This window comes from Pseudophryne corroboree, chromosome 1, assembly GCF_028390025.1.
Source record: "Pseudophryne corroboree isolate aPseCor3 chromosome 1, aPseCor3.hap2, whole genome shotgun sequence".
In the NCBI taxonomy this organism is placed as follows: domain Eukaryota; kingdom Metazoa; phylum Chordata; class Amphibia; order Anura; family Myobatrachidae; genus Pseudophryne; species Pseudophryne corroboree.
The window spans coordinates 363,060,453-363,083,917 of NC_086444.1; the positions used below are offsets into that span (position 1 = coordinate 363,060,453).

At 46.9% G+C, this 23,465-nt stretch overlaps 1 protein-coding gene across 3 annotated transcripts in view; it reads left to right on the forward strand.

The window, feature by feature from the left end:
* The window catches only part of DGCR2 (DiGeorge syndrome critical region gene 2), a 235,362-nt gene that overhangs the window by 118,553 nt on the left and 93,344 nt on the right, over window positions 1-23,465 (forward strand). The window lies entirely within an intron of this gene.

Here is a 23,465-nt window from a genome sequence, read left to right on the forward strand (position 1 = left end):
ATGAATTTATCATCAACACGCTTTTGAGTAGGGGTGTCTTGGAGCATCACTGTCCGATCTTGACACATCACTCTGTTTTTTGTCATCTCTAGATCTTTAGGATTATAACCCCGCTTTTTAAATTTATTGACCACTATTTGAAGTGCGTCCTCTAACTGATTCGGGTCGCTAGTTATGCGAGCTACTCTTAACATCTGTGAATAGGGGAGACCCCTCTTTAATGCTACTGGATGATGACTACTGGCATCTAACAAAGAATTGCGATCCGTGTTCTTGTAAAACACTGTCGAGACTAATTGACCCCCTTTCAAATGGATTGTCACATCTAAGTAATCAATCTGATCTGATTTACAAACAAAAGTAAATTTGATTGGTCCTGGTGTATGGTTGATGTTATGCATCATTTCCTCAAAGGCTACTCTACTCCCTTTCCATAACATAAATAAGTCGTCTATGTAACGGATAAACCACACAATATTTTGACTATAATGCAGATTATCAAAAAATAATTTCTGTTCTTGATCGAACATAAAAACATTGGCATATGCCGGTGCCACACTACTGCCCATGGCACACCCGGCTCGCTGTAAATAAAATAAACCATTAAACAAAAAAAAATTCCTGGTGAGTACTAATTCTAATAACTTCAGAAAAAGTGTATTGTCCAGGCCCAAATCATCATCAAGATTACCAATGAATCTATTCATTGCCTCTAAACCCTCTCTATGCGGTATCGACGTATAGAGAGAGGAGACATCCATCGTGCATAATAAAGTGTCATCTGATAGTCCATCGAATTCCATGATTCTTCTAAGGAATGTAGTGGTGTCCTTTAGGTAAGTTCGTCGTTTGATCACATGTGGTTGGAGGAGAGAGTCCAAAAGTTCGGCAATTGGTTGATATAAAGAGCCCCTCGCAGACACAATTGGCCTGCCAGGGGGGTTCACTAAATCTTTGTGAACCTTAGGTAGTGTGTATAAACAAGGAACAATCTGATTCTTGGGAAGGAGGGCTTCTTTCAATTTAGGTTCTATAAGCTTGTTCTGCACCGCCTGTTCCAATACAGTATTGAGTTCCTTTTGGAACCTCATTGTCGGGTCATTGTCCAGTTTAGTGTAGGTTTCTGAACATGCGAGTTGCCTCATAATTTCTTCAATATACTGAGCCCGATCTTGCAGCACAATGCTGCCGCCCTTGTCCGCAGGACGGATAATTATGGACCTGTCTGAACTGAGATCTTTCAATGCTTTTTTACGCTGATCCAATGATAGGTTATGATATATCGGCTTCGGAGTCGCTATAAATCTGTTCACTGAGTCATCCATTAACCTCCCGAATGTTTTCAGCGATGGATTGTTGGAAACAGGATCAAATGTTGATGTGCTGTACTTACGCACAATTTGACTAGTCGAATCAGTTTGCGGTTGAATTTTGAAAAAATTCCCGTAGCCTTAATTTCCTATTCATTTGATGTAAATCAGCTTGCCACTCAAAGGGATCATGTTGATTAGTCGGGACGAAGGAGAGTCCTTTATTTAAAACAGATTCTTCAATAGATGTTAATGGCCTGGAGGATAAGTTAAAGATCAAGTTGTTTTCTTGGATTTGGTTCCTTTTGTGGATCCTTTGATTTTGTCCGCCGCGCCTCGTTGGCTTGGGCCAGCCTCCGCTCTGGCCCTGGTGGTAGCCCCTAAAGGGGGACGGTTAGCAGAGATAGCATCATCTGAGTCAGCGACAACGAAATTACTATCGCTGTTGGATAAATGATGTCCTTTATCTAGACGTCCCCTTCTTTGCCAGTATGATGTACGTGCCTGGGTTTTATAATTAGACTTCACCGAATCAGTACCCGTTAGCCATCGGTAAACCTGGAAATCCTCATAGTCATTCTGGACTACTTGTAATTTTGATTTTTTAAATTTCAGCAGCTCTTTCCTGTAATTATCAATCTGTTGTGTTAATTTAGACCAGGTGGTCGCATGTCCTGGGTCCGAAATGATTCCAATATGTGTGGCATTAAGGGCCTCTTTTTTGGATTTGGCAATCTGCAGCTCTTGTCCTGACTCCTCTATGACGAGAAGCATCAAGTCGAAGCTGCATTTATTCAATACAGAAATCCATCTGCTGCAAAATTCGGGATTTGTCCTCCCTATTGTTGGGGTGTTGCGGACACGGAACCCTCTAGGGATCAATTTTTGTCTGAAGTAATCAGATAAAGTGGAGCCATGTAACAGTCAGTCAGTCTCCCGTTTTTTTAGGCGTAATAGTTGTTTAAATATGTCGTCGACTGTATCATCAGATGCCTCTGGCACACAATCTGCTGCAAACAAGATGTGGTCAGCCTGTGCTTTGTTGAAACTCAATGTGTCCCCAGTTTGAGATGATGTATGAGTAGAACTGTTTCCTTTGCTTCTGTTAATATCAGCGTCTTCCATGTTGTATATGCTCTCCACCAATTGTGGTAATGAATCACTAGCACAGTGATGTTAAAGCAATATAAAATGCGGTGGGTGCCTGGATACGTAGGGGATTAGCCAAACCCCAATGCAATACATTATCCAAATGATCCGGCACTCCTGGTAGTTGTCCAGCCGCCTGTGTGCCTTTGTCCAAACAATGGTATGTAGTACAATCAGAACAAGTAAATGTTCAGAACAGGACACGGCACTACAGGACTATGAATAAATGCTTGTAGTTTAATGTAACAGGAGCCTGCATAAGTGCATTGTCTGGGTGAGCACAACCACAGACAGCTATGATGCAGGATAAATCTTACATGGCACAGGCATGCAAAACACGATGCAGCATTTCGGGACGCATCAGGTCCCTTCTTCAGGTGATGCTAGTGCCCAACAAACGAAATGAAACAGACATACAACATTAAACTTACCTATATAGCAACCCCCTGTCAGCACACCCGATCCAGGAGACGCGTGGAGCTTCCGGTCCGGCCGAGGCGCCTGGACGATGACGTCATCGGGAAGCGGCGGTTGCCGTGGAAACCCGATGTGCGGAGAATCACACGCTGTCCCTGGCTGGTTAGCCTGACAGGGGGAGCCATATACCTAATATACAAAACATAATGTGAAAAGTGAAATACACACATATAGTAGGAGATAGAAACACAATATCTTATAAAAGTTGTGTGACCAGGATACACGACAGCAATGTGCTACCTTATTTGTGGCACATTACCAGTATGTGCAAATCACATCTCCCCTAAGTTGATGAAAAGGGGGTCGACGAAATGACTTCGTTACCGATGAGTGGCTTGCGTTGCGTGAACTATAACGCCCAAAAAGACAATCGGATCAAAATTTAGATTGCACCTCCAGTGTGTAGAATTTAATAAACTACAAAAATGGTCCTGTCACTTTTTACCATATCTGCTACGTGTTCTCCTCTGGTAACGGCAAGCATCATGGATTAATATTTACTTACATTAAGATGTCTCAAATTTACATCTCTATAGATTTACCAGATTTTTAACAATCATTTATATTTACAACTGTGAAAATCAGAAACTCCGTGCGAAGAACGGGTAGAACAGCTAGTGCATTATAAAAACAGCAAGGTGATGGACTTTTAATGAACAAAATAACTTGATTATGTCCTGTGCACATATTTAAAAATGCAGATATAACTCATTTGTAAATGTCATGCATTTTTTTTTTATACGTTTGCATTTAACTTTTTTTTTTTTTTTAACATTCACTAAAAATAAATGCATTGCAAATGCCAGTGTTTATATAACCTAAAAGAGGAAATACATTCCAGAGTGTTTTAGAGAGCTGGGATGATGTTTCGCTTCTCCTGAAGTAGAAGCCACATAACTTGCCAACAGCCTGAACCTGGTGCTTGAAATATTGATACCCTACAGCACAAATGGCCTAAACATCACTCATCGCAACACGTTCTTGCAGGCTAAATCCAGACTAGCACCTGCCTTTCTGCTGCTGCTTGCAGCTGTGTTTGCTAACCGGAGTGACCTTCTGTGCTTTAAAGCTTCAGAAGGCTTACAGTGCACGACTGTTTAATAAAGTAAGGTGGCGATATAGAACCGCATTTTCTTTGAATGGAGATTTTCGTGCTATGGTTGTTCTGTGTTTACAACTGTACAGTATACACTTCACACTAAAGTAATGATTAATTACTTGTTTAAGTGGTACGTCTGCTGCTCATAATACCAAATTGTACTAAAGACTAATATTATGCAATAGTCTCCTGAAATTTTCTTTTATTTCCTTTGTATATTTTCAGTATGGTATTCTATAACTATAGTGCTTTCCTACCAGCTTTTCATAGTTTATCATAGTAGACAGTGTGTACATGTTATTTAATCTGAAGGAAATTAACAATGTAGTTTTTTCCAAAAAGCCAGTCAGCACATTTTGCTATGTTGATATTATGCATAAAGTAAATAAAAACAACAAGAGTATGTTATATAATTAATATTTTAGTTTTTCTCTAACGTCCTAGTGGATGCTGGGGACTCCGTAAGGACCATGGGGAATAGACGGGCTCCGCAGGAGACAGGGCACTTTAAGAAAGAATTAGGATACTGGTGTGCACTGGCTCCTTCCTCTATGTCCCTCCTCCAGACCTCAATTTGAATCTGTGCCCGGACGAGCTGGGTGCTACTTAGTGAGCTCTCCTGAGCTTGCTAATAAGAAAGTATTTTGTTAGGATTTTTTATTTTCAGAGAGATCTGCTGGCAACAGACTCTCTGCTACGTGGGACTGAGGGGAGAGAAGCAGCCCTACTCACTAGAAGATAGGTCGTGCTTCTTAGGCTACTGGACACCATTAGCTCCAGAGGGATCGTACACAGGAACGCACCCTTGGTCGTCCGATCCCGGAGCCGCGCCGCCGTCCCCCTCGCAGAGCCAGAAGACAGAAGCCGGCGTGAGAAGCAAGAAGACTTCGAAATCGGCGGCAGAAGACTCCAGTCTTCATCTGAGGTATCGCACAGCACTGCAGCTGTGCGCCATTGCTCCCACACTAAACCCACACACTCCGGTCACTGTAGGGTGCAGGGCGCAGGGGGGGGCGCCCTTGGCAGCAATTGGGTAACTCATGGCAAAAAGCAGCATATATACAGTTGGGCACTGTATATATGCATGAGCCCCCGCCATTATTTTACACACAAAACGCGGGACAGAAGCCCGCTGCTGAGGGGGCGGGGCTTCTTCCTCAGCATTCACCAGCGCCATTTTCTCTCCACAGCTCCGCTGAGAGGAAGCTCCCCAGGCTCTCCCCTGCAGAAACACCGTAGAAAGAGGGTAAAAAGAGAGGGGGGAGGGGGGGGCACATAAATTTGGCGCAAAAACAGTATATACAGCAGCTACTGGGTAAACACTAAGTTACTGTGTGACTCCTGGGTAATATAGCGCTGGGGTGTGTGCTGGCATACTCTCTCTCTGTCTCTCCAAAAGGCCTTGTGGGGGAACTGTCTTCAAATAGAGCATCCCCTGTGTGTGTGGTGTGTCGGCATGTTTGACGAGGAAGGCTATGTGGAAACAGAGCGGGTACAAATGAATGTGGGGTCGCCGCCGACACCCGATTGGATGGATATGTGGAAGGTTTTAAATGATAATGTTAATTCCTTGCATAAAAGGTTGGATAAAGCTGAAGCCTTGGGACAGTCAGGGTCTCAACCCATGCCTGATCCTACAGCGCAGAGGCCGTCAGGGTCTCAGAAGCGCCCACTATCCCAAATTGTTGACACAGATATCGACACGGATTCTGACTCTAGTGTCGATGGCGATGATGCAAAGTTACAGCCTAAAATGGCTAAAGCCATCCGCTACATGATTATAGCAATGAAAGATGTGTTACACATCACAGAGGAAAAAAGGCAAGAGGTTGACCTTTCCCCCTTCACATGAGTTAAATGAGTTATGTGAAAAGGCTTGGGAATCTCCAGACAGGAAACTGCAGATTTCCAAACGGATGCTTATGGCGTATCCTTTCCCGCCAACGGACAGGTTACGCTGGGAATCCTCCCTTAGGGTAGATAAAGCTTTAACACGCTTATCCAAGAGGGTAGCCCTGCCGTCACAGGATACGGCCACCCTAAAAGATGCTGCGGATAGAAAGCAGGAGGGTATCCTGAAGTCCATTTATACACATTCAGGTACCCTACTAAGGCCGGCAATTGCGTCGGCCTGGATGTGTAGTGCTGTAGCAGCATGGACAGATACCTTATCTGAGGAACTTGATACCTTGGACAAGGATACCATAATACTGACCCTGGGGCATATAAAAGACGCTGTCCTATATATGAGAGATACCCAAAGAGACATTAGCCTATTGGGCTCTAGAATAAATGCAATGTCGATTTCTGCCAGAAGGGTCCTGTGGATTCGGCTATGGACAGGCGATGCCGACTCAAAAAGGCACATGGAGGTTTTACCTTACAAGGGTGAGGAATTGTTTGGGGGACGGTCTCTCGGACCTGGTCTCCACAGCTACGGCTGGAAAGTCAATTTTTTTGCCATATATTCCCTCACAACCTAAGAAAGCACCTTATTACCAAATGCAGTCCTTTCGATCACAAAAAGGCAAGAAAGTCTGAGGTGCGTCCTTTCTTGCCAGAGGCAGGGGTAGAGGAAAGCAGCTGCACAATACAGCTAGTTCCCAGGAACAGAAGTCCTCCCCGGCTTCCTCTAAATCCACCGCATGACGCTGGGACTCCACAGGCGGAGCCAGGCCCGGTGGGGGCGCGTCTCCGAAATTTCAGCCACAAGTGGGTTCACTCACAGGTGGATCCCTGGGCTATAGAGATTGTGTCTCAGGGATAAAAGCTGGAATTCGAAGTGATGCCCCCTCACCGTTACCTCAAATCGGCCCTGCCAGCTTCCCCCATAGAGAGGGAAATAGTGTTAGCTGCAATTCACAAATTGTATCTCCAGCAGGTGGTGGTAAAGGTTCCCCTCCTTCAACAGGGAAGGGGTTACTATTCGACAATGTTTGTGGTACCGAAACCGGACGGTTCGGTCAGACCCATATTGAATTTCAAATCCCTGAACATATACCTGAAAAGGTTCAAGTTCAAGATGGAATCGCTCAGAGCGGTCATCGCAAGCCTGGAGGAGGGGGATTTTATGGTGTATCTGGACATAAAGGATGCTTACCTTCATGTCCCCATTTATCCACCTCATCAGGAGTACCTCAGATTCGTGGTACAGGATTGTCATTACCAATTCCAGACGTTGCCGTTTGGTCTCTCCACGGCACCGAGAATATTTACCAAGGTAATGGCAGAAATGATGGTGCTCCTGCGAAAGCAAGGAGTCACAATTATCCCATACTTGGACGATCTCCTCATAAAGGCGAGGTCCAGAGAGCAGTTGCTGATCAGTGTAGCACGCTTTCGGGAAGTGTTACAACAGCACGGTTGGATTCTGAATATTCCAAAGTCGCAGCTGATTCCTACGATGCGTCTGCCCTTCCTGGGCATGATTCTGGACACAGACCAGAAGAAGGTTTTTCTCCCGACTGAGAAGGCTCAGGAACTCATGATACTGGTCAGAGACCTCTTAAAACCAAAACAGGTGTCGGTGCATCACTGCACGAGAGTCCTGGGAAAGATGGTGGCGTCATACGAGGCCATTCCCTTCGGCAGGTTCCATGCGAGGACCTTTCAATGGGATCTGTTGGACACGTGGTCCGGATCGCATCTACAGATGCATCGGCTGATCACCCTATCCCCCAGGGCCAGGGTGTCTCTTCTGTGGTGGCTGCAGAGTGCTCACCTTATCGAGGGCCGCAGATTCGGCATTCAGGACTGGGTCCTGGTGACCACGAATGCAAGCCTCCGAGGGTGGGGGGCAGTCACACAGGGAAGAAATTTCCAGGGTCTGTGGTCAAGTCAGGAGACTTGCCTTCACATCAATATCCTGGAACTAAGGGCCATATACAACGCCCTAAGTCAAGCGGAGACCCTGCTTCGCAACCAATCTGTGCTGTTTCAATCAGACAACATCACCGCAGTGGCTCATGTAAACCGCCAAAGCGGCACAAGGAGCAGGGTGGCGATGGCGGAAGCCACCAGAATTCTTCGATGGGCGGAGAATCACGTACGAGCACTGTCAGCAGTGTTCATTCCGGGAGTGGACAACTGGGAAGCAGACTTCCTAAGCAGGCACGACCTCCACCCGGGAGAGTGGGGACTTCATCAAGAAGTCTTCACGCGGGGGGCGTGGCCTAGCCTGCAAGCTGTGAGGAAGCCTTCTCTATGAGCTCCTGCTGGCCCCGCTCATAAAACTAACATAAAACCCATTTCACGGGTCCCCAAGCACCTCTGTACTGGACCGCCTGCTCCCCTGATCACTAAGCACCAGAGGGGCTCGGTTGCGGAGCCGGGGAGCCCTTACCAGGGCTTCTGCAGGTTGCGGCCTTCCCCTCCTCAAGAAGCCGGGGCCTCGATTTGGGAGTGGAGCCGTCGGTCCGCTGGACCTGATGCGGCGATTCTGCGCACCCCCCCTCACACCTGAGCGGCGCTCCCTGACACCCAAGAGCCTACCCATCAAGCACTGACCCTCATTGGAGACCGGCGACCGGACAATCTGCGGGAGGTGAGAGCCGGGACGAGTGTGACTGGCGGCCGGCGGCCATCTTGTGGTTGGCGCCGCCCGGACTTTGAGCTCTGCTTTGCCGATCTCCGGCCTCTCCGGGCACCTGCCCTCCGATCCCCACCTCACACATCCTTGCAGGACAGATCTCCCCCCCTCACTGGCGGGGATTAACGACCCGGGGACCTCCGGAGGATCCGTGTCTTATTTACAGTCGGCGGCCATCTTGTGACTGGCACAGCTCTTTCCTCACTCCATAGCTAGAAATGGCTGTAACTCTAGCTCCCTCTTGTGGCGACTTTTAGATTAGACAACTCACAGCCACTATAAATATATTTCTATACTTCTGCCTATTCTCATGTCTCCTGTTTAGCGGCCGGAACCTGTGTGACATTTCTCCTCGCCCATGTGCGCTGTTCACGGACTGATGCCTACCGGTCCTGAACTATTACTCGTTGGGATGTAACCTGTTATACTTCCCCCTTTTTTTTCCCTCTCCATGTGACCTCATTATAGCTTGCTCTTTGCGTGAGGCGACTCCTACTGTATAAATCGGTCCTCCGTTGCCCGCTTATTTTTATGGAAAAATTTCTCATACCCACCCCGATGTCAATTGCTGACCCCGCCTCTACAACCCGAGGCGATACTGTGTGGAGACACTCATCTGATTCAGATTGCTCTGTCACCCGTTCCAGGTCCTTACAAAAACGCAAGTCTGCTCCGGCCAGTAAGCCACCCAAAATGAAACCTGCGGATATTGCGGCGGTGCTGGGCCCTCTGCTGGATGAAAAGCTGGCGGGCATTAGAGAAGCTATTGACTCTACTCTATCCAAATTAACTCAACACTCTGGCCGCTTAGATGACGTCGAACAGAGGGTATCTACCCTGGAGGATGATTTGCATGCAGCACAGCTCACCATTAATTCACAGCAAAGTGACATTTCGGATCTGACCCAGAAGCTAGATGATTTGGAGAATCGCGGACGCAGAAGTAATCTCCGGGTGGTGGGTATCCCCGAATCGGTCAAAGGCCATGAGTTACTTGACCTTCTTTCTAACTGGATACCGCAACAACTGCCCATGGATCTCAAAGGTGCCCCTCTGGCTATTGAGCGGGCACATAGAATCGGCCCTGAACGTAAAACAAACTCTGGTCGCCCTCGCCCGGTGATCATGAAAATCCTTAATTATGCCGACAAAGCTCGACTCCTAGACCACTACCGGAAGACGGATAGCTTAACCTACAACGGAGATCGGCTCTTGATATTTCAGGATTTTTCCACCATTGTCGCTGCTAAACGCAAGGAGTTTGCCCCGTTGTGCAAGCAACTGTTTAACGCCAAAATTAAATTCTCTCTCCTGTACCCGGCCCGGCTGCGGGTCTTCGAGGACGGCAGGCCGTTGTTCTTCGATGACATAACACTCGCCAAGGCCCACTTCTCGAGTTTACCCACTTGACTGTTGCACTGTTATTATTGCTTGCATGCATGTTTTTCTCTCTTTTTTTTTTCTCTCCATCTGTAGGTCACATGGAGAGGAATAATTGCGCAGCTCTGTGTATACAATGAGCTGTAAATTTTCTTGTTTTTCTTGTTTGTTTTTTATGTTACTGTTTAATATTGTTGGTTACACCTGCCGGACCTGCCGACCCCGATCCTCCATGGGTCAACCCCTTCCCGCTCGCTGGGACGGGCAGGGGCCCTACTTTACCTCTAGTATATTTTTTCTTGCATTCCCATCCATCGGTATAGGCTGATATAGCTGATCCTGCTCCTACTCCCCCCGCCGCCGCGGAGGATACCCCACTCCTTGCCTTCAATATAGTATCATGGAATGTGGAGGGCCTTAACGCTCCAGTGAAGCGCAAGAAAGTGCTCTCCCACCTCCACCGTTTGACCCCTCACATCACCTTCCTACAGGAAACACATTGGCTGGACGATCCCCGTAACACTCTACGTGCCCCCTGGATCGGGGATTGTATCTCGGCCCCTTATTCTAATAAGACCAGGGGAGTTGCCATCCTTTTTCACAAGTCCCTACAATATTCGATACGCAGAAGGTTTCTCGATCCTAATGGGAGATTTATTTTGCTAGATGTGATTATTGATAATGTCTTGTATACTCTCCTTAATCTATATGCCCCAAACGTCTCTCAACAAGATTTTTTTGCAGTTGTCCTACAGAAACTTTCCTCTTGGGGGAGCTCTAATCTAATCCTAGGAGGAGATTTCAACACGGTCATCGATCCGTCCATGGACAGGTCTGGGGTGAGTACTTCATCCTCCAAATCCGGCTGTGATCTTCTTTCCTCCCTCTGTTCACAACTTGCTCTCTCTGACCCTTGGCGTATCCATCACCCTCTTCTTCGTGATTACTCTTTCTACTCTCACCCCCACTCTACGCACTCCCGTATTGATTATATTTTCTTATCCCGACACCTCTTCCCTAAAGTCACTCACACATCGATTAAAAATATTATTATCTCAGACCATGCCCCTATTATGATTTCTCTTAAGCTCGCGTTGCCCCAATGTTTTTCCAAATGCTGGCGATTCCCTGCTTATCTTACTCACTCTGAGGATTTTCTCCTACACCTTAGACACACTTGGCACACCTACGTTGCTGATAATTTGGCCCAGGCGGAGGATGTCTCACTGTTCTGGAGCGCCTCTAAAGCTGTTATCCGGGGCCACATTATCTCATACGTAAATTCTAAACGCAAAATATTTAACTCCCGCCTCCATGAACTGAGCTCCCTTCTCACCTCAACTTATAGAGCATATAAGCGTTCCGACACTCCCGCACATAAAGAGGCATACCTGACTGCTAAACAAGTATATGATACCTTCCTAACAGAGCAGGCCCAGACACGATATGATTACCAGCGGAACAAATTTTTTAGATGGGGTAATAAATCGGGCAGACTCTTGGCAAACCTCGCTCGGGGACCCCGCACGCGCACATGGGTTGAGGTGGTTAAATCTTCAGACACTATTATATCAGATCCGACAGCCATTTGCGCCGAATTTATGCAGTTTTACAAATCCCTATATACAGCAGAGCCAGATAACGTGGAGACAGGTGAATCCTTTTTGCATGACGCTCAGCTTCCTGTCCTCTCTCGAGATGACAGGGACCTTCTCGAGATGTCTATAACTGAGGAAGAGATACTCACAACTATCAAATCTTTACCAAACGGCAAGAGCCCAGGCCCTGATGGCTTTGGGGCTGAATACTATAAACTACTTGATGCTGAACTCACACCCACTCTAGCCAAATTATATAATCATATCTTTACCTCCGGAACTATACCCTTATACTTCAATGAGGCACGGATAATCGTAATACCCAAGCCGGGTAAAGATCCCTCCCTCGTGGGTTCTTATCGCCCTATCTCACTTCTTAACCAAGACTTCAAATTGCTTACCAAACTAATGGCCAACCGTCTACAGTCTTGTCTGCCTCATCTCATTTCCCTGGCCCAGTTAGGCTTTATTAAAGGCAGACAATCTGTACAAGGTATTAGATCGGCGATAGCTGCTATTTCCCACACCCGCCTTCATAATTTGGAAGACAATATTCTTATTAATCTAGACGCCGAAAAGGCCTTCGATAAAATCGCTTGGCCACACCTTTTTAGAGTGCTCTCCCATCAGCAATTTGGCACTAATTTCTGTAGTCTAATACGGACCCTCTGCACTGCTCCGATGGCCCAGGTGGTAGTTAATAATGTGGCCTCCTCTTCCTTTTTTCTTGAGAGAGGCACCAGACAAGGATGCCCTCTCTCCCCTTTGCTTTTTAATTTGGCCCTGGAACCTTTTATTCGTTATATCCAACTGCTACCTGGGTTTAGAGGCATTGTTGTTGGGGATCGCGAACTCAAAGTTATAGCCTTCGCAGATGACCTACTTATATGTACCTCTGACCCTAAACGCTCCCTTCCTGTATTGGTAGAGGCAATTGACAGATTTTCGTCTTTTGCTGGCTTCTCCATTAACTTTGCCAAGTCTGAAGCCCTGGCCATATTTGGCCAGGCGAGACTGGGTTGGATTAGACCCTTCCCGTTTAGATGGGCCCCCTCGCATATCACCTTTTTAGGAGTGGCTCTACCACAACATCTCTCCACCCTCTATGCACGTAATATAACCCCGATCATACATAAAATCCAGACTGAACTTAGCCTATGGCAAAACCTTCCCCTTAATATGTTAGGGAGATGCAACCTGTTTAAAATGGCAAGCTTCCCGAAACTCCTGTATATCCTCCAAATGACTCCCATTCTTCTCACTAACTCCGACTTTTCTTTACTTAATACCTTGCTTTCCAAGTTTATATGGAACCGTAAGCGCCCCAGAATAAGTCTAAAAAAAATGTCGCAATCGGTGCGCCAAGGGGGTGTAAACCTACCAAACATTAAACAATACAATCTAGCGTGCTTACTACGTTTCGCTATGGATTGGCTCAGTGGCAACGATATATTCACAGATACCAAGTTAGAATCTCAGCTTTGTGCTCCTCTCTCTCTTGCTTACCTCCTACATGCCCGGCCCTCTCAAATAAAATCTTCCCAATTTGATAACCCGCTATTGTCTGCCACTATTAAGGCGTGGAAAATGGCTAGGAAAGCTCTTGGTCTCAAATATTATTACTCAGTATCTCTACCTTTGCTTGGAAACCTGGAGTTCCAGAATGGTACTGCCTCTTTGCCTTTTAGTGCTTGGTGCTCCTCTGGTTTAAAGACTCTACGTAATCTGATGACACCTACTCATACTCCTTTGCCATTCCAGGAGGCTATTGAGAAATATGCAATTTCACCCCTGCATGGATTTTACTACTCCCAGGCTATACATTATCTTACATCCGTTCTCCCTCACCTCACGGGAAAAGACTTTGTTAACCCCTTAGACTCCCTTTTACGCTCCAACACATACTCCATATCTTCTATCTATGCGCGTATCCGCACTGAACTGGACCCCCACACTGATTTTCCTGATCTAGCTAAATGGATCTCCCAAGTTCCTACATTCACAGTAGACACCCTATTAGATACTTTTTTTATGACCCTTAAACTAATACCGGCTAGTATATACCAGGAAATGGCCTATAAACTGCTACACAGGGCATATATTTCGCCTAAACAAGGTTTTCTAATGGGTATATCAGATAGGGCCGGATGTAATAAATGCTCAACGGTAGAAGCTGACCTTTTCCATTGTCTCTGGGCCTGCCCTGTCATTCAAAAATTCTGGCATACCTTACACCATTATGGCACCTCAACGCTAGGCATCCCCTTTCAATGCACTGCTCCCTGGGCCCTCTTTGGTCATCTGTCGGACCAACCTGGAATTCCACGCACTGATAAAAAATTGATAGTGTTACTTTCAGCAGTGGGGAAAAAAGCTATATTGCAACAGTGGATCCATCCTGCCTCTCCTACTCTCCCTATGGCTACTTCTAGGTTACTCTTCTTATTTAATATGGACTGGCTGGAGGCCTCTATCCACAAGGAAACCCTGACTCCTGCACTCTTTAAGTGCTGGGATAAATACATTTGTACCCTCCCTCCCCACACTAAACTAGCAATACATAAATGTTTCCAATCTAACTTTTGGTACTCTCTCCGACAACTTGATAGTCAAATTTCTCTAACTGACTGAGCTTCCTATCTTCCCCTCTCCCTCTTTTTCATCCGTACTTCCCTCTCCACACACTTCTTCTTTTCTTTCCCCTCTCTTCTTATTTCTTCTGTTTCTTCCCTGGCGGATTGGATGGACACTTCTATGGACGGATCGGTGGCCTGTGGCTCTTGGTAGGTGTTTTTGCTTATTTTTTGTTCTAACGTTTTTGTGATGTTCTTTTTTTACCTCTTCTTTTTCTTAATTTGAACTGCCGGAATTTAGTGTCAGTTTTTAGTCAGTCATATTCAGTCCCATTCTCAATATATTATAGCCTGACCGCCGCTCTTCTGGTGGTTTACAATTTGTTCTTGTTGATTGTTTTAGAAAATTGGAAAATTTCCTCCACCTACTCATATATGCTGTGTACTTTTACCTTTCTTATCTGCCTACTTTGATGTCGATATGTCTGATATGTATGCGGTTTTTTTTTTCCCCCCTTATTTCTGTACCATGTTTTGGAGGTATTTAATAAACATATTTGGAAAAAAAAAAGAAGTCTTCACGCAGATTGCAAGGCGATGGGAACTGCCACAGGTGGACATGATGGCATCCCGCCTCAACAAAAAGCTACAGAGGTATTGCGCCAGGTCAAGAGACCCTCAGGCGATAGCTGTAGACGCACTAGTGACACCGTGGGTGTTCCAGACGGTTTATGTGTTTCCTCCTCTTCCTCTCATACCCAAGGTACTGAGAATCATAAGAAAAAGAGTGAGAACAATACTTATTGTTCCGGATTGGCCAAGAAGGACTTGGTATCCAGAGCTACAAGAAATGCTCACAGAGGACCCATGGCCTCTACCTCTAAGACAGGATCTGTTACAGCAGGGGCCCTGTCTGTTCCAAGACTTATCGCGGCTGCGTTTGAAGGCATGGCGGTTGAATGCCGGATCCTAGCAGAAAAAGGCATTCCGGATGAGGTTATTCCTACGCTGATAAAGGCTAGGAAGGACGTGACGGCTAAACATTATCACCGTATATGGCGAAAATATGTTGCTTGGTGTGAGGCCAGGAATGCCCCTACAGAGGAATTCCAGCTGGGCCGTTTCCTTCACTTCCTACAGTCAGGAGTGACTTTGGGCCTAAAATTGGGGTCCATTAAGGTGCAGATTTCGGCCCTATCCATTTTCTTTCAAAAAGAACTGGCTTCTCTTCCTGAAGTTCAGACGTTTGTGAAGGGAGTGCTGCATATTCAGCCCCCGTTTGTGCCTCCAGTGGCACCTTGGGATCTTAACGTGGTGTTGAGTTTCCTGAAATCACACTGGTTTGAACCACTTAAAACCGTGGAGTTAAAATATCTCACGTGGAAGGTGGTCATGCTATTAGCCTTGGCTTCGGCTAGGCGTGTGTCAGAATTTGCGGCTTTGTCACATAAAAGCCCCTATCTGGTTTTCCATATGGACAGGGCAGAATTGCGGACTCGTCCGCATTTTCTGCCAAAAGTGGTGTCATCTTTTCATATGAACCAACCCATTGTGGTGCCTGTGGCTACTTGTGACTTGGAGGATTCCGATTTACTGGATGTAGTCAGGGCTTTGAAGATTTATGTAGCCAGAACGGCTAGAGTCAGGAAAACTGAGTCGCTGTTTATCCTGTATGCATCCAATAAGCTGGGTGCTCCTGCTTCAAAGCAAACTATTGCTCGCTGGATCTGTAACACGATTCAGCAGGCTCATTCTGCGGCTGGATTGCCGCTTCCAAAATCAGTAAAAGCCCACTCCACAAGGAAGGTGGGCTCTTCTTGGGCGGCTGCCCGAGGGGTCTCGGCATTACAGCTTTGCCGAGCGGCTACTTGGTCAGGTTCAAACACTTTTGCAAAGTTCTACAAGTTTGATACCTTGGCTGAGGAGGACCTTGTGTTTGCTCATTCGGTGCTGCAGAGTCATCCGCACTCTCCCGCCCGTTTGGGAGCTTTGGTATAATCCCCATGGTCCTTACGGAGTCCCCAGCATCCACTAGGACGTTAGAGAAAATAAGATTTTACTTACCGGTAAATCTATTTCTCGTAGTCCGTAGTGGATGCTGGGCGCCCGTCCCAAGTTCGGACTTCTTCTGCAATACTTGTACATAGTTATTGCTTAAATAAGGGTAATGTTATGGTTGCATCAGGTTTATCTGATGCTCTATTGTTGTTCGTACTGTTAACTGGGTAAGTTTATCACGAGTTATACGGTGTGATTTGTGTGGCTGGTATGAGTCTTACCCTGGATTCCAAAATCCTTTCCTTGTACTGTCAGCTCTTCCGGGCACAGTTTCCTTAACTGAGGTCTGGAGGAGGGACATAGAGGGAGGAGTCAGTGCACACCAGTATCCTAATTCTTTCTTAAAGTGCCCTGTCTCCTGCGGAGCCCGTCTATTCCCCATGGTCCTTACGGAGTCCCCAGCATCCACTACGGACTACGAGAAATAGATTTACCGGTAAGTAAAATCTTATTATTTGGGATCCTCTGTAGGCCCCCTTTGAAATAAAACACCACATTTAGCGGAGGCTTGGATGCCTATTAGCAGTAGCCGGCACTTCAGTAGTAATAATGCTTAGACATTACTCTTACTAACGGCAAATTACTATTTGTAATCTACAAGTAGAAATAATGTCCAGTAATATGTACAGCATTAATACCCCATAAATTGACTCCTGCAGTAGCAATGCTCAATAATATGCTACAAAAACAGCTTTCCAAATATAGGCCACCGATATTAGTGGTTTGTGCTGCAAACACTAGTACCCCTTTTAATATATCAATATTTGGTGAGAAATATGCTAAGCACGAACGCTGATTCCTAGTAATAAGACTGCAATTATGCTTATTTATAAGCCATACACATTGTATGTATAGTAGTAAATGTAAGACTTCCATTTATGCTTCAAATAAAAGACAACGATTCATTCCTATATTCAGCTGGAGCAAGCCAATTCTAAGATCACCCCACAGGTACAAAATAAGTGCAAATGAAAATATGAAAGCCCCAACACAATTATTTAACAATTCTACCTGAGATGTAATTTATTCCAGGATGACTGGCGGTACAAACCTAACCATTTTGGCTTCCTAAATGTTGTGCTTGTATTGCCTGGAATATACTGCTTCTAAGGGAGAACAGCGTATTCACTGTATTTTACCACTTAGTAGTAATGTATGGTAATAAGCCACCAGTAGTAACAGTAGTAGTGTTAAGGCCCGTACACACTAGGCAATTCGCTCCAGGAGCGATATCGCCTAGTGCAGGGGTGGCCAACCAGTCAGAGACAAAGAGCCAAAAAATCTTGTTAGGTACGTCAAAGAGCCGACATCAAGCCGAAGGCGCGTGTGCAAAAATGGGGTGTGACCTTGTGCCTGCTAGGCCACGCCCCATGGTATAAACACAATGAAAATGCCAGATCAACATAAAATACATTTTAAAGCCAGAATCAACATAAATACATTGAAAAAGACACTTCCACATAAAATAATTAAAAAATCCAGATCCACATAAAATATACTGAAAAAGCCATATTTACATAATACACTTCAGCTCCTCCATGTGTCACTCCAGCCAGCTCCCCCATGTGTCAATGTGTCACTCCAGTCAGCACCCTCCTGTGTCACTCCAGTCAGCTCCCCATTATGTCTCTCCTGCCAGGATTATCCTTTGTCACTCCAGCCAGCTCCCCCTTGTGTCACTCCAGCCCACCCTCATATGTCACTACAGCCCAGTATCTGGCTCCCCAGTTTTCAGTCGCTGTAGTGCTGCTGTGTGTCTAGTTGGAGTGCACCAGTTTCCATGATCTGTTGTGGTCAGGTCACTGAGTGTCAGGAGCCACATTTGAATAAAGAAAGAGCCGCATGCGGCTCAAGAGCCCACAGGTTGGCCACGGCTGGCCTAGTGTTTCCCCTCGTGCAGCATCCGACAATATTATCAGATTGAGCTGCATGTACAGACGACAGAGGAGGGGGTTGTTAACGTCAGCAGCATATGCACTGGGCAAGATCTATGCACTGTAAACAAGATCGCTCAGGAGGGTAAAAAATCAGTGATATCGCTTATAAAATTGCCTAGTGTGTACGGGCCTTAAGGCAAACTAATATGTGCCCATTCTTTTTTTTTTGCCACGTCCTATTGAGCTAGGAGACTATGGGGGATATGCAATTAGCTCAGCTCATTTCAGAGCTAATGAATTCGCCCACTGAGTGTTCAATTAGGGACGTTTTTGTCCGTTTTGAAGGCATTTTTGCCAATGCCTTTTCACTTTTTTTTTTTGAAAAGGTATTGGTGAAAAATGCCAATCCACATGTTTTCCGCCCCTGCTGCATTATTCACCTAGACGAACATCCAGCCCTGCTATTGCATAGGCCGAATCCCCATTGCTCTAAAAATAGCGGAAAGCTGTTTTTTCGCCTAGGTGAAAAAAAAACTGAGCTAATGTTAGCTTAGTGTTATGTAAAGGACATATTTTCCTCAGTGGTGAGGAAACACTAGTAAGATTGCCAGGGATGTATCAAAAGTGATTTTATGTGAACATTTATAGTCCTGTATGACATTCATAAAGAAAATTATGAAATACATTTCTCTGACGTCCTAGTGGATGCTGGGTACTCCGTAAGGACCATGGGGAATAGACGGGCTCCGCAGGAGACTGGGCACTCTAAAAGAAAGATTAGGTACTATCTGGTGTGCACTGGCTCCTCCCTCTATGCCCCTCCTCCAGACCTCAGTTAGAATCTGTGCCCGGCTCGAGCTGGTTGCACACTAGGGACTCTCCTGAGCTTCTAGTAAAGAAAGTATTTGTTAGGTTTTTTATTTTCAGTGAGATCTGCTGGCAACAGACTCACTGCTACGAGGGACTTAGGGGAGAGAAGCGAACCTACCTGCTTGCAGCTAGCTTGGGCTTCTAGGCTACTGGACACCATTAGCTCCAGAGGGATCGAACACAGGCTCGGCCGTCCGGTCCCGGAGCCGCGCTGCCGTCCTCCTTGCAGAGCCAGAAGCAAGAAGAACATCCTGGAAATCGGCGGCTGAAGACTCCGGTCTTCATTAAGGTAGCGCACAGCACTGCAGCTGTGCGCAATTGCTCCCTATGCACACCACATACTCCGGTCACTGATGGGTGCAGGGCGCTGGGGGGGGGCGCCCTGGGCTGCAATTAGAGTACCTTACATTGGCAAACAGCACATAATATAGTCTAGAAAACTATATATATATGTGCAAAAATCCCCTGCCATAATATTAATATAAGAGCCGGAGAAGTCCGCCGTGAAGGGGGCGGGGCTATCTCCCTCAGCACACTGGCGCTATTTTCTCTAAACGGCTCCGCTGGAAGACAGCTCCCCAGGCTCTCCCCTGCAGTTTCCAGGCTCAAAGGGTAAAAAAGAGAGGGGGGGCACTAAATTTAGGCGCAAACTGTACATGTAAAGCAGCTATAGGGAAAAATCACTTTGTGTTAGTGTAAATCCCTGATTATATAGCGCTGTGGTGTGTGCTGGCATACTCACTCTCTGTCTCCCCAAAGGACTTTGTGGGGTCCTGTCCTCAGTCAGAGCATTCCCTGTGTGTGTGCTGTGTGTCGGTACGGCTGTGTCGACATGTTTGATGAGGACGCTTACGTGGAGGCGGAGCAGGTGCCGATAAGTGTGATGTCGCCCCCTGCGGGGCCGACACCTGAGTGGATGGATATGTGGAAGGTATTAACCGACCGTGTCAACTCCTTGCATAAAAGGTTCGATGACGCAGCTTTGGGACAGCCGGCATCTCTGCCCGCGCCTGCCCAGGCATCTCAGAGGCCGTCAGGGGCTCAAAAACGCCCGCTACCTCAGATGGCAGACACAGATGTCGACACAGAGTCTGACTCCAGTGTCGACAAGGATGAGACAAATATACAATCCACTAGGGCCATCCGATACATGATTACGGCAATGAAAAATGTGTTGCACATTTCTGACATTAACCCGGTTACCACAAAAAAGGGTATTATGTTTGGGGAGAAAAAGCAGCCAGTGACTTTTCCCCCATCTGATGAGTTAAATGAATTGTGTGAAGAAGCGTGGGGTTCCCCAGAAAAGAAACTAGTAATTTCTAAGCGGTTACTAATGGCGTACCCTTTCCCGCCAACGGATAGGTTACGCTGGGAGACATCCCCTAAGGTGGACAAGGCGCTCACACGCTTATCAAAAAAGGTGGCACTGCCTTCTCAGGATACGGCCGCCTTAAAAGAGCCTGCAGATAGAAAGCAGGAGGCTATCCTGAAGTCTGTGTATACACACTCAGGTACTATACTGAGACCTGCTATTGCTTCAGCATGGATGTGTAGTGCTGCAGCAGCGTGGTCTTGATCCCTGTCTGATAACATTGATTCCCTGGACAGGGACACTATATTGCTAACCATAGAGCATATTAAAGACGTAGTCTTATATATGAGAGATGCACAGAGGGACATTTGCCGGCTGGCATCTAGAATTAATGCAATGTCCATTTCTGCCAGGAGAGTATTATGGACTCGGCAGTGGACAGGTGATGCTGATTCTAAAAGGCACATGGAAGTTTTGCCTTATAAGGGTGAGGAATTGTTTGGGGACGGTCTCTCGGACCTCGTGTCCACAGCAACAGCTGGGAAGTCGACCTTTTTACCTCAGGTCCCCTCACAGCCTAAGAAAGCACCGTATTATCAAGTACAGTCCTTTCGGCCTCAGAAAGGCAAGCGGGTCAGAGGCGCGTCCTTTCTACCCAGAGTCAGGGGTAGAGGGAAAAAGCTGCACCAGACAGCCAGTTCCCAGGAACAAATATCCTCCCCTGCTTCCACTAAGTCCACCGCATGACGCTGGGGCTCCACAGGTGCGGTGGGGGCCCGTCTCCGGAACTTCAGCGACCAGTGGGTTCGCTCACGGGTGGATCTCTGGGTTCTACAGGTATCTCAGGGATACAAGCTGGAGTTCGAGACGTCTCCCCCTCGCCGTTACCTCAAATCAGCCTTGCCTGCTACTCCCAAGGAAAGGGAGGTAGTACTGGCGGCAATTCACAAGCTGTACCTCCAGCAGGTGATAATCAAAGTTCCTCTCCTTCAACAGGGACGAGGTTACTATTCCACAATGTTTGTGATACCGAAACCAGACGGTTTCTAAATTTGAAATCCTTGAACACTTATATAAGGAAGTTCAAGTTCAAAATAGAATCGCTCAGGGCGGTTATTGCAAGCCTGGAAGAGGGGGATATTATGGTGTCACTGGACATCATGGATGCTTACCTACATGTCCCCATTTACCCACCTCACCAGGAGTACCTCAAGGTTGTGGTACAGAACTGCCATTACCAATTCCAGACGTTGCCGTTTGGTCTGTCCACGGCACCGAGGGTGTGTTCCAAGGTAATGGCCAAAATTATGATACTCCTTCGAAAGAAGGGAGTTATAATTATCCCGTACTTGGACGATCTCCTTATAAAGGCGAGGTCCAAGGAGCAGTCGTTGATCGGAGTAGCACTATCTCAGGAAGTGCTACAACAGCACGGCTGGATTCTGAATATCCCAAAGTCGCAGCTGGTTACTATGACGCGTTTGCCGATATTGGGCATGTTTCTGGACACAGAACAGTAGAAGGTGTTTCTCCCTGAGGAGAAGGCCAAGGAGTTGTCATCTCTGGTCAGAGACCTCCTGCAACCAAAACAGGTGTCGGTGCATCATTGCATGCGAATCCTGGAAAAGATGGTAGCTTCTTTCGAAGCAATTCCCTTCGGCAGGTTCCTTGCAAGGAACTTTCAGTGGGACCTGTTAGACAAGTGAGGATCGCATCTTCAGATGCATCGGCTGATCACCCTGTCCCCGGGGGCCAGGGTGTCTCTGCTGTGGTGGCTGCAAAGTGCTCATCTTCTCGAGGGCCGCAGATTCGGCATTCAGGACTGGGTCCTGGTGACCACGGATGCAAGCCTCCGAGGTTGGGGAGCAGTCACTCAGGGAAGAAACTTCAAAGGACAATGGTCGAGTCAGGAGACTTCCCTACACACTTATATTCTGGACCTAAGGGCCATTTACAATGCCCTAAGGCAAGCAGAACCCTTGCTTCAAAACCAGCCGGTGCTGATTCAGTCAGACAACATCACGGCGGTCGCCCATGTAAACCGACAAGGCGGCACAAGAAGCAGGATGGCGTTGGCAGAAGCCACAAGGATTCTCCGATGGGCGGAGTATCACGTGCTAACACTGTCAGCAGTGTTCATTCCGGGTGTGGAAAACTAGGAAGCAGACTTCCTCAGCGGGCACGACCTCCACCCGGGAGAGTGGGGACTTCATCCAGAAGTCTTCACGCAGATTGTGAACCGTTGGGAACGGCCACAGGTGGACATGATGGCGTCCCGCCTCAACAAAAGCTAAAATAGTATTGCTCCAGGTCAAGAGACCCTCAGGCGATAGCTGTGGACGCACTAGTGACACCGTGGGTGTACCAGTCGGTTTGTGTTCCCTCCTCTTCCTCTCATACCCAAGGTACTGAGGATAGTAAGTAAGAGGAGTAAGAACTATACTCGTAGTTCCGGATTGGCCAAGAAGAACTTGGTACCCGGAACTACAAGAAATGATCTCGGAGGACCCATGGCCTCTGTCTCTCAGACAGGACCTGTTACTGCAGGGGCCCTGTCTGTTCCAAGACTTACCGCGGCTGCGTTTGAAGGCTTGGCGGTTGAACGCCGGAACCTACCGGAAAAGGGCGTTCCAGATGAAGTGATTCCTACGCTGTTCAAGGCTAGGAAAGACGCTGCCTGAAGTTCAGACGTTGTTAAGGGAGTGCTGCATATTCAGCCCCTTTTTTGTGCCTCCAGTGGCACCTTGGGATCTCAACGTAGTGTTGGATTTCCTAAAATCACATTGTTTTGAGCCACTTCAGAACGTGGAGTTGAAGTATCTCACGTGGAAAGTGGTCATATATATATTTGGCCTTGGCTTCGACTAGGCGTGTGTCAGAATTGGCGGCTTTGTCGTGTGAAAGCCCTTATCTGATCTTCCATAGGGACAGGGCGGAATTGAGGACTCGTCCCCAATTTCTCCCTAAGGTGGTATCAGCGTTTCATTTGAACCAACCTATTGTGGTGCCTGCGGCTACTCGGGACTTGGAGGCTTCCAAGTTGCTGGATGTAGTCCGGGCCCTGAAAATCTATGTTTCCAGGACGGCTAGAGTCAGAAAATACTGACTCGCTGTTCTCCTGCATGCACCCAACAAGCTGGGTGCTCCTGCTTCTAAGCAGACTCTTGCTCG